The sequence below is a fragment of the Planococcus citri genome, chromosome 4 (assembly GCF_950023065.1).
Source record: "Planococcus citri chromosome 4, ihPlaCitr1.1, whole genome shotgun sequence".
Lineage (NCBI taxonomy): Eukaryota > Metazoa > Arthropoda > Insecta > Hemiptera > Pseudococcidae > Planococcus > Planococcus citri.
The window spans coordinates 38,432,288-38,441,149 of NC_088680.1; the positions used below are offsets into that span (position 1 = coordinate 38,432,288).

Consider the following 8,862-nt stretch of genomic DNA (forward strand, 5'->3'; position numbering starts at 1 on the left):
GAATTTCAAGTTTCAATGAGATAGTATCATACCATCGAACCAAATCATGAAATAATTCTTCTGTCATCATCATTAATTTAACATTATCTTCCATAAGAACTACATTGTTACCTTCAAAGTTGAAATGAATGGAAAGATTTTTATCAATGGAAACAGTTTTTTCTTTTTCATCACATAATTCTTTTAGTTTGAAAAACTTGAAAATTGATCCAAACTCACGTTTCATTAGTAGAAGCCATTGATCTGTTGATAACGATATCTGGTCCAGATGATTTCCATAAGAAGAGGTTATCCGAATAATAGGTTTAAAGCTGGAGTTGACACACATCCCAGTTTCAATGTAATAATTCATACACGCAACATTGATACGACTTTCACATATTAGATCGTTAAAATTCATTTTTTACTACTTCGGAAAATTGATTTCAATAATGATAAAAAAAAAATTGAAAAATAGAAAGTAAGTACTGATTATAAATCACTTTCTCAATGTAATGCTTAGTTGAGATTGACAGTTACTGATTGAAGAAGAAATATTTTTCATGCTATCCCCACTTACAATTTAAAAATGATTATTGGAGTGAGAGGAGTCAACAGATATGGATGGTTATTACAAATAATTGATGATGAAGGAGTTTTCTTTTTAGGTCATTTCATCACAACTTTGAAAAATGATTATTCATTCAAATTATCTCTCAGAAACATACTTTTTTTTAAAAAAATGATTACCTAAGGAGTATTTCTAGGACATTTCCATAATATCTTTGACCGTCATCAAATATGTTTTAAAGATGATTACCTAAGTGAAATCTGATTTTTTAATCCATGAATTATGATTTTCAGATAACCCTAACCATTTCACATAATATTCATCTCTTCTCTTTCTAATAATTTTTTCTACCAAATAAACATTAGGATAAGAAACTTTTTTCAATTCTTGTTCATAGAAACATCCTAAAATTGGTTCTCCAAGCTCATCTTCTAGCAAATAGGTCACAGGAATACTTTTTCTGATATGAGCAATGCGAAATATTTCATTTGACCAATTTTGATGATAAGATTTATCAAAAATTGTTTTATATTTGCTTACACGAACAAAATCACTAATTTTAAATTTTTCTTTCATCAACTTTTCTAATGGATGATGAGAACCAGTATTTTTAATAATTTTAGAAAGGACTTCTCTCTCATTTTGTTTATTTACTTCAATAGGTTTACATTCGATTGTGCGATGATAAGAATTATTATACTTATTGACAATATCTTGAAGAGTATCAAGGTACTTAAAATCTCCTCTTAAACTACACTCTTTGAATATCATATTCTTCAATGTTCGATTGACTCGTTCTACTATCCCACATTTTATGGGTGAAAATGTGCTATAGTGGTTAATTCCATACTTTGAGTAAATTTGATTACAGTCCTTATTCCAAAATTCTTTACCATCATCTGTTTGAAAATTTTTTGGTGGATGAGGACTTTTTTTGAAAATGTTTTCCAAAGCCAACGAAACAATTTTACCTTGTTTTTTTTTTAAAGGTTCAACAAATACCATTTTTGAGAAACAATTGATAACTACTAGTATATAGTTATAATTTTTGTTTATTTTGGCATATTCTCTCATTTCAATAAGATCTGCAGCAAATAGATCGTATAATGATCTAATTTCAACTCTACGACGAGGAAAATGTCTACGAATTGGACCGTGTAACTCATGTACAACTACCTTTTTGAAAGATGGTTCCATGATACTCTCCAACAGACTGAAAATATTAGTAATAAAACAGATGTATTTATAGTTATTTTAAATTATTTTACGTTCTTCTAGCTCCTCAATAATAGATTGTATTTCATTAAAAATTTGAGGAGAGTCATTGCCAGCCATTTGTTCACCCTTTAATAATTTCAATCTTTCAATTAATTCATTGACATCATCATAGTACACTATTTGATATTTGCTATTACATGGTTTCATTAATTGTTTGTTCTGGATTGAAGCATTTCTTCGAGGAGTACACTTTTTTTTCTGTTTCTTTCTTAATTGGTTTTTTGTTTTAATTTTATTATTTTTTTGATTTTCCATTTTCTTTTTAATACCTCCACCTTTTTTGTGTTTCACATTTATTTCACTAGTTTTGAAAGATTGATTAAGTACTTCTGGTATCAAATTATCATCATTTGAATTTGAGTTGATTTCATTTTCATCTGAAAAACAATTAAAAGTTGTTTTTTTTTTCCAAAATTGGTCTAACAATGTCTCGTAAAAAATTATATTTTTCTCTGTTTGATGATTTCCAAGACTTGTCTTTTCGTTTATGAGATTTTGTTTGTTTTAAAATTTCAACATAGTTTTTCAGATCTTCACTAGTGTATGAGCTTTTATCAACATAATCTTGGGTAAGCAAATTATCTAATCCAGTGGTACGATGAAAAGATCGATTTCCTAAAATGAAAAAGTTTTTGGTGACATCTACTTTTTTATTTCCCATTACAAAAATTTTCTTTCTGGGACTAATTTTCAAACCATACATTGTATCCCGTAATGCCGGGAGACCATGTTTCATTAACAATTCTTCTTGAATGTTATGTTGAGGTTGAGTATATACATGGTCTATTTCTTCTTCTTCTTCAGTTTGTTTTTGAAGTCTTGATTCTCCAATTTTTCTAATTTCATTCAGTGGTTTGATTATTGGTTGAAATGTTTCATTTATTTCTCTATATGAATCTTCTTTAGACCTTTTCAGCTCATTATATTTCTTTTGAATATTTTGCGCTATTTCAACAATTTCTTCTTTTTGTTTGATTTCCTTGTCAATGTTAGAAATTACGTTATTAGACATGACTGACAATCTTCTTCAATCACAACTGATGTTCTCAATCAAAAGTAATGAAATGATGGAATGAAGAACGTAATTTTCCTTTATATATAGATTTTTCAGTGTCAATAATTAAAAATCCAAATGGCTTATTCCATGAAAATTTACATATACTCTGAAAAGAAAGAAAGGTTAGATCAGAACTCAAATGATCATCGTACACATGCTTCATGTTAAGCATATCTTGACTGAATAAAATGATGAAATTTGCATTATCACGTATCAAAGATTTGTAAATTCTTGCATAACTTTGACACAATAAAAAACAAGAGATGCCTTTATGTCTTGACATTGAAAAAAATTTTCTTAATTTTTCATTTCCCTCATTTGAAGCTGAAATATCATCAAATATAACAATGCTGTTTTCTTTACATTCTTCAGGGTCATTCAAATCGTTACAAGATGTAAAGCAATAAAAGCCTATTTCAGGTACCAATTGGAAAGCTTGTTTTAATTTTTCATACTTTGTTTGAAACAAACTTTTGCTAACCAAATATACATTCTGATATCTAAGACCATTAGCATGATGAAGAAGTGTTATCATCAAATTGGTTTTTCCACAACCAGATTTACCCACAATTAATCCTCGAATAGAACTAGGAAACAATGATCCATGAACTTGACGATCATCAACACTTTCAAATATACTTTTATCTATAGAAAGTTTTTGTTCTTGTTCTTCAATTTTAACATTCGGTGGTAAACCAAACCCATTCATTTTTACAAGAATGAACTACTACCTTATAGCAAAGCTTGAAAAGAAATAACAATCATTCGATGAATGAACTAATATTTATATTTCATAATTTCTAAAAAATAAACAGTAATACCTAATAATAATGATAAAAGTATCTACAATTTTTTTAAATTATAATATTTGAGTTACAATTCCATCCATGGATCTGTAAGAAAAAGCTCTGTCATAGAAAATTAAACATCTTGCTGATGTATCAGCAGGGACATTGTCTTCACATGAAAAATCAAATCTTACATTTAATGGTCCTCCTACACTTTTTGATAAAATTGTTTCTTTTTGTCGACTACAATCTAGAACAATCAATGGGAAATTTGTTAAAAATGTTTTCATATCATGACATGGATAAAGATTAGACTGTTGATAGAAACTAGAATAGAATTTCACAAACATTTCATACAGTATTGAACACTGATTTTTTTGTGTATCAAGAGATGGAGTTTCATAAGGAATGTATATATCATTCAGAAATAATTGAAATGATCGTAGTCTAATGCTATCAAATTTTGATGCAGATGATGAATAATTATTCTTTCGATTTGTCTGAAAACCAACAACTATGAAACGAGGTTTTAAAAGTGAAGTAGTTGTTTTTATAGACCATGTATGAGAGGTTGAAAGAGGTAAGGAAGGGTATTCATACAACTCCCATGTTCTAAAAGGTATGTATAATTCTCGGTTTTGTTTGATAATACTCAAAAACTGAATACGCATTGCATCTGAAACTTTGATTTGAGGAATTTTCCATGAAATTTCGTTGATTATGAATTTTGGAGGTATACCTTGTGGTGCTGCTACTTGGTCTGCACCTGCTGCTGCTGCTCCTGCAACTGGTCTATTCCACACAAACACATTACTGTCATCTCTTGCTCTTACCATGATGATTTCCTGGGAGGCATTCAAAATGATTTTCCGATGATCTTCAAAGTATCCCATCAATCTATTCAAAGGGTAATGAATTTGGATAAGACCACTATTTTTATCGAAACTTCCAGTATATTGTTCTGTACTGGAACTATCGAACCCCAAAGAGTTGAAATAAGATTTCTCCACAGATGATATGGATAAATAGGATTTCATAGTACTTGTAATACCAACATCTGTCACATGATCTATTGATACTCCATTCAGTTCATATGATAAACTCTTGAATAAATAAGCTAATCCATTATAATCAAATGCGAATGTTCCATTTCCTTCCTCCACTTTTCCGCTGATAAATATGTAGGATGAATGAGGAAAAGTAATGATTTCTTTACTATTGATTGGAATACGAATCTCGTCATTATAATTCACACAAGATTGATTGAATGGTTTGTATGAGTGATAAGATATTTCTTCTATTTTGGTATCATATTGAACAGGTTGTAAAACATCCAAATTAAATTCGTCAATCATTTTAACAACTGTTATTATTCTTTCTTCACAAGATATCCTAATGATGAAAGAAAATTTTTGTTATCTTGAGAGACTTTGTTACAATTTGTCTTTCGCTTGCGAACTGAAGTTTTGATCATATTTCCAGCCTTTATATAGGGTTTTGGCATTGTATTTTGTCTAGATAATTTTCTTGGATGACTGAAGAGAATCATTTTAAATTATTTTTTTTGATGATTCACGTAAATGCAATGTGATGAATGCTTCTTCTTGATTTAAGTTGATGAAATTACCATTTTCATCTCTTAGTTCCAAATCGATTTCAAAAATATTCTGTATTCCATGGGACAAAGGTAAGTAAATTATATTGATCGGTTCTTCCCTGATTATCGAATTTTGAGGTACATTAATTGGGAAAGAGTGGATTACTCGAAGGTTTTCGTGATTACTGAAACTATTTGTAATCAAATTGCTATGTATATTTAAAATCTTGGGAAAAACTGATAATCTTACAGAATTTGTTTTCTCAGTGCCTCCATATATATATTTCATACTCGCTATCATATCATCTAGAGTTGTTAACTGACTGGTTCCTGTTATAATACTGGTAAGATTTCCATATTTCTCCTGATATTTATTACTTTCATTTGAAATAAGATTGTTGTTGTTTTCATCTCTTATAATCTGAGGAGTTGAATGAGTTGAAGCGGTGGTATGATTGGAAAATGAATTGAAATTTAATTTACTGCGGATACTGTCATTAATAGAGCATGTGTAAGTATAGTGCTGATTGTGATCTTTTGGAAAACCGATCAGTTGTAAAACACTATCATCTTTATTGAACTCAATTAGCTTATTAGAAAACAAGACACAAGATTCTGATATTACATCATAAGCAATTTTAAGCCATTTTGAAAACTCAGTATTAATTTTTCCAATTAATTTATCTACTTCGAAATATTGACCTTGTTCGAGAGTTAGACATCTCAAAGCTTGATCCACGCCATCACGATAATAAATTTTATTATTACCTAAAGTGACATTGTTAAAGTTTTTCTTCACAGAGAATGAAACACACCCAAGTTCATACTTTTGATGAGGTAAATGTATTGATTGAAAAATTTGATAACGAATATTTGCTTGATCACTTCGAACACAAAAACGATATGAACTCATGTTAAAGCTGAAATAAGACTATATTTATTTATCAATTGCAATTCAATTTATAGTTTTTTTTTCTTATCTTTAACCATGCTTACAAGGTATTTTATACAGAGATGACCACAATTGACACCATTAATTTTCTGGGTTGAATTGTGATTATAATATATATTACATTTCTTAAAGTATTTTATAAAATTTTTAGGAGGAGGTACATTTCCTAATGGGTCAAAATAAATGACACTAGATCCAATCTTCCAATAAGCAGTCCAATGAGTACCAATTCCTTGCTTAGAATCTAGATTAATAATACCACATTCTTTAAAACGAGGTACTTTGGGTAAATTATCTCTACAAAAAATACCACGAAAATTGGGAATTTTGAATTTTTCTACATAATATAAGATTTGAAAATCATACAGTGGTTTATTACTTGGTGGTAACCTCATTTTTTTTCTTGATTAAGATTGCTTTTACTCAATGTAAGAAAATACCAAGACCTTTTTTATGAGGAGCTACCAATACACCACTTCCTAAACGTGTTTCTGGAACTGAGGATTGTTTTTTGAACTGATCTTTAATCGCTTTCACTTGTTTAACTCCTTCCACCACTGCACCAATCCCACCTAATATAGTTCCAATGTGTTTTAAGGCTGATAAGATTGGTATCAAAGGTATTGCCCCTCCACTTATTGGGATTGGTAATACTCTTCCTGCAGGAGGAGGTTTTACTTTGAACTTCTTAATTGAAGACAATGTATGTTTAACTGCTGATTCTAGTTTTTTTGGATTAAATTTTTTCCCTTTTATAGATTTTCTCGCCTTTGCTAATAATTGAGAAAAAGAGATTCCACAACCTTTCACTTTTTGTTTTGGTTTCTTTTGAGATTTTCTTTTCCGAACAGAAACACCAGCACCTGACTTTTTTTTCATTTGTTTTGATTTCTTTTGAGACTTCTTTTTTTGATTAGAAACACCAGCACCTAACTTCCTCTTAGTTTGTTTTGGTTTCTTTTGAGATTTTTTTTTTCGGTTTGAAACACCGGCTCCTAATTTTCTTTTTAGCTTCATAGTGTTGGTAACCATCCATGCAGTACCTTTTTCTCCTATTGATGAGTCTTTGGCTTTGACTCGTTCCCAGGCTTGATTCTCTAAAACTTGATCAGCAATATGTCTGCTGGTTAAATCAGATGATTGAGCATATGCTATATCATGCTGCTTGGCTGCTTCATCAAGAGGATTTATTCCTGGGATATTATTATCTAATTTTTCCATCAATTTAGTTCCTGGTCCTAAATATCTAAATAAATATTAAAATGATTAAATATGAAAGATTAGTATACTTGTTGAGATGACAAATGAAAAAATTTTCCTTTTATAATACTACTAGTACATACCTGTAAGTTGGTACATGTAATTCAAAGGGTAATCTATCTATCATCCAATTAATTGCTCCAGTACCTTGATAATATTTTACTGCTGACTGATTCTCTTCATTTTTTTCATCACGATGAATGAACATAACTACCTCATTGTAAGAAATATAACACCATAATGACTTATTTAAATTCAATTCTTCTGTATTTATACTTTTTACCAAGCTTCATCATTATCACATTCATTTTGAAAATACTTAGATATACAATTCAGCTAAATTGTAATAATTGTCTCTTCATTTCAATTCTCATGTTGGTCTATGTGATAGAGTTGTCGCACTTGGAGCAGAAGGTAAGGCGATCGAATCCACTCTCTATCATCTTCATGTGAAACCATGTACAGAAAAAATTTGGCTTCACATAAAGATGATCAAGAAATGGATTTACTACATCAATAAATATAGGTAACTCTGAGACCTCATGAGATTTTTTTTATAAAAAATTATCACCACGTTAATTGATTTAATATTGATTTTAGTAGACATTTCATTTAATCAGTTTGAGTAAAAAATAATAATTAAAATCAAGAAACTTAAGAGAGAAAAAAAGGGAAATTTCTCTCTTCAATGATAACACAAAACATGATGGAAAATCATTAGAATACTAATGAATAATTCAATCATGTTGAATCAAAAGAAAACAATTATAAAGTTAAAATCATGGAATAAGAGAAAAAAAAAAGGGAATTTTCAAGTTAAAATCGAGAAACAGGGAAAAAAGAGAATTTTTACTCTTCAAGAATACGTTAACTGTGTTTAAAATGAATACAGATCAATACTATCACTCCTAGCGGACAATACAACAACTATATCATTAAAACGAAACTACCGCTCCTAGCGGACGATACGTGAAGGTGGCCAGGTTGCCCGTTTTAACCCTACTGGTGGGAGCTGTTGAAAGTTGGTCATTTCAAAACTTCCTAAAAAAAAGTGTCAACTTCATCGGAAAACCTGTTATTTTTTTTTATTAAAAAAATTGTTGTGGAAGAAGAAGGAAAAGGGTGATAAAAAAATTCTCGAAAAAAGAGTTCACTTTGACGCTGCCTCCGAAAAAAGCTTAGAATATCCAGAGCAAAAGCAAAAGGGAGGGGGATTGGTCATATTGAGCAAAAAATGCCAAGAATGACAATAAAATTTACGAATAGCTGAAAATTAATAATTATTCGACGAATAGGTACCTACCTACTTACTTTTTCAAGTGACAAAAATAATCATTACCGAGATGCAATAAATCTATTGAGGCCGCAATTCAACTTCTA

The 8,862-nt window shown here is 29.8% G+C and overlaps 1 protein-coding gene across 4 annotated transcripts in view; it reads left to right on the top strand.

The window, feature by feature from the left end:
* Positions 1-8,862, top strand: part of LOC135844022 (agrin-like) — a 394,772-nt gene that overhangs the window by 88,024 nt on the left and 297,886 nt on the right. The window lies entirely within an intron of this gene.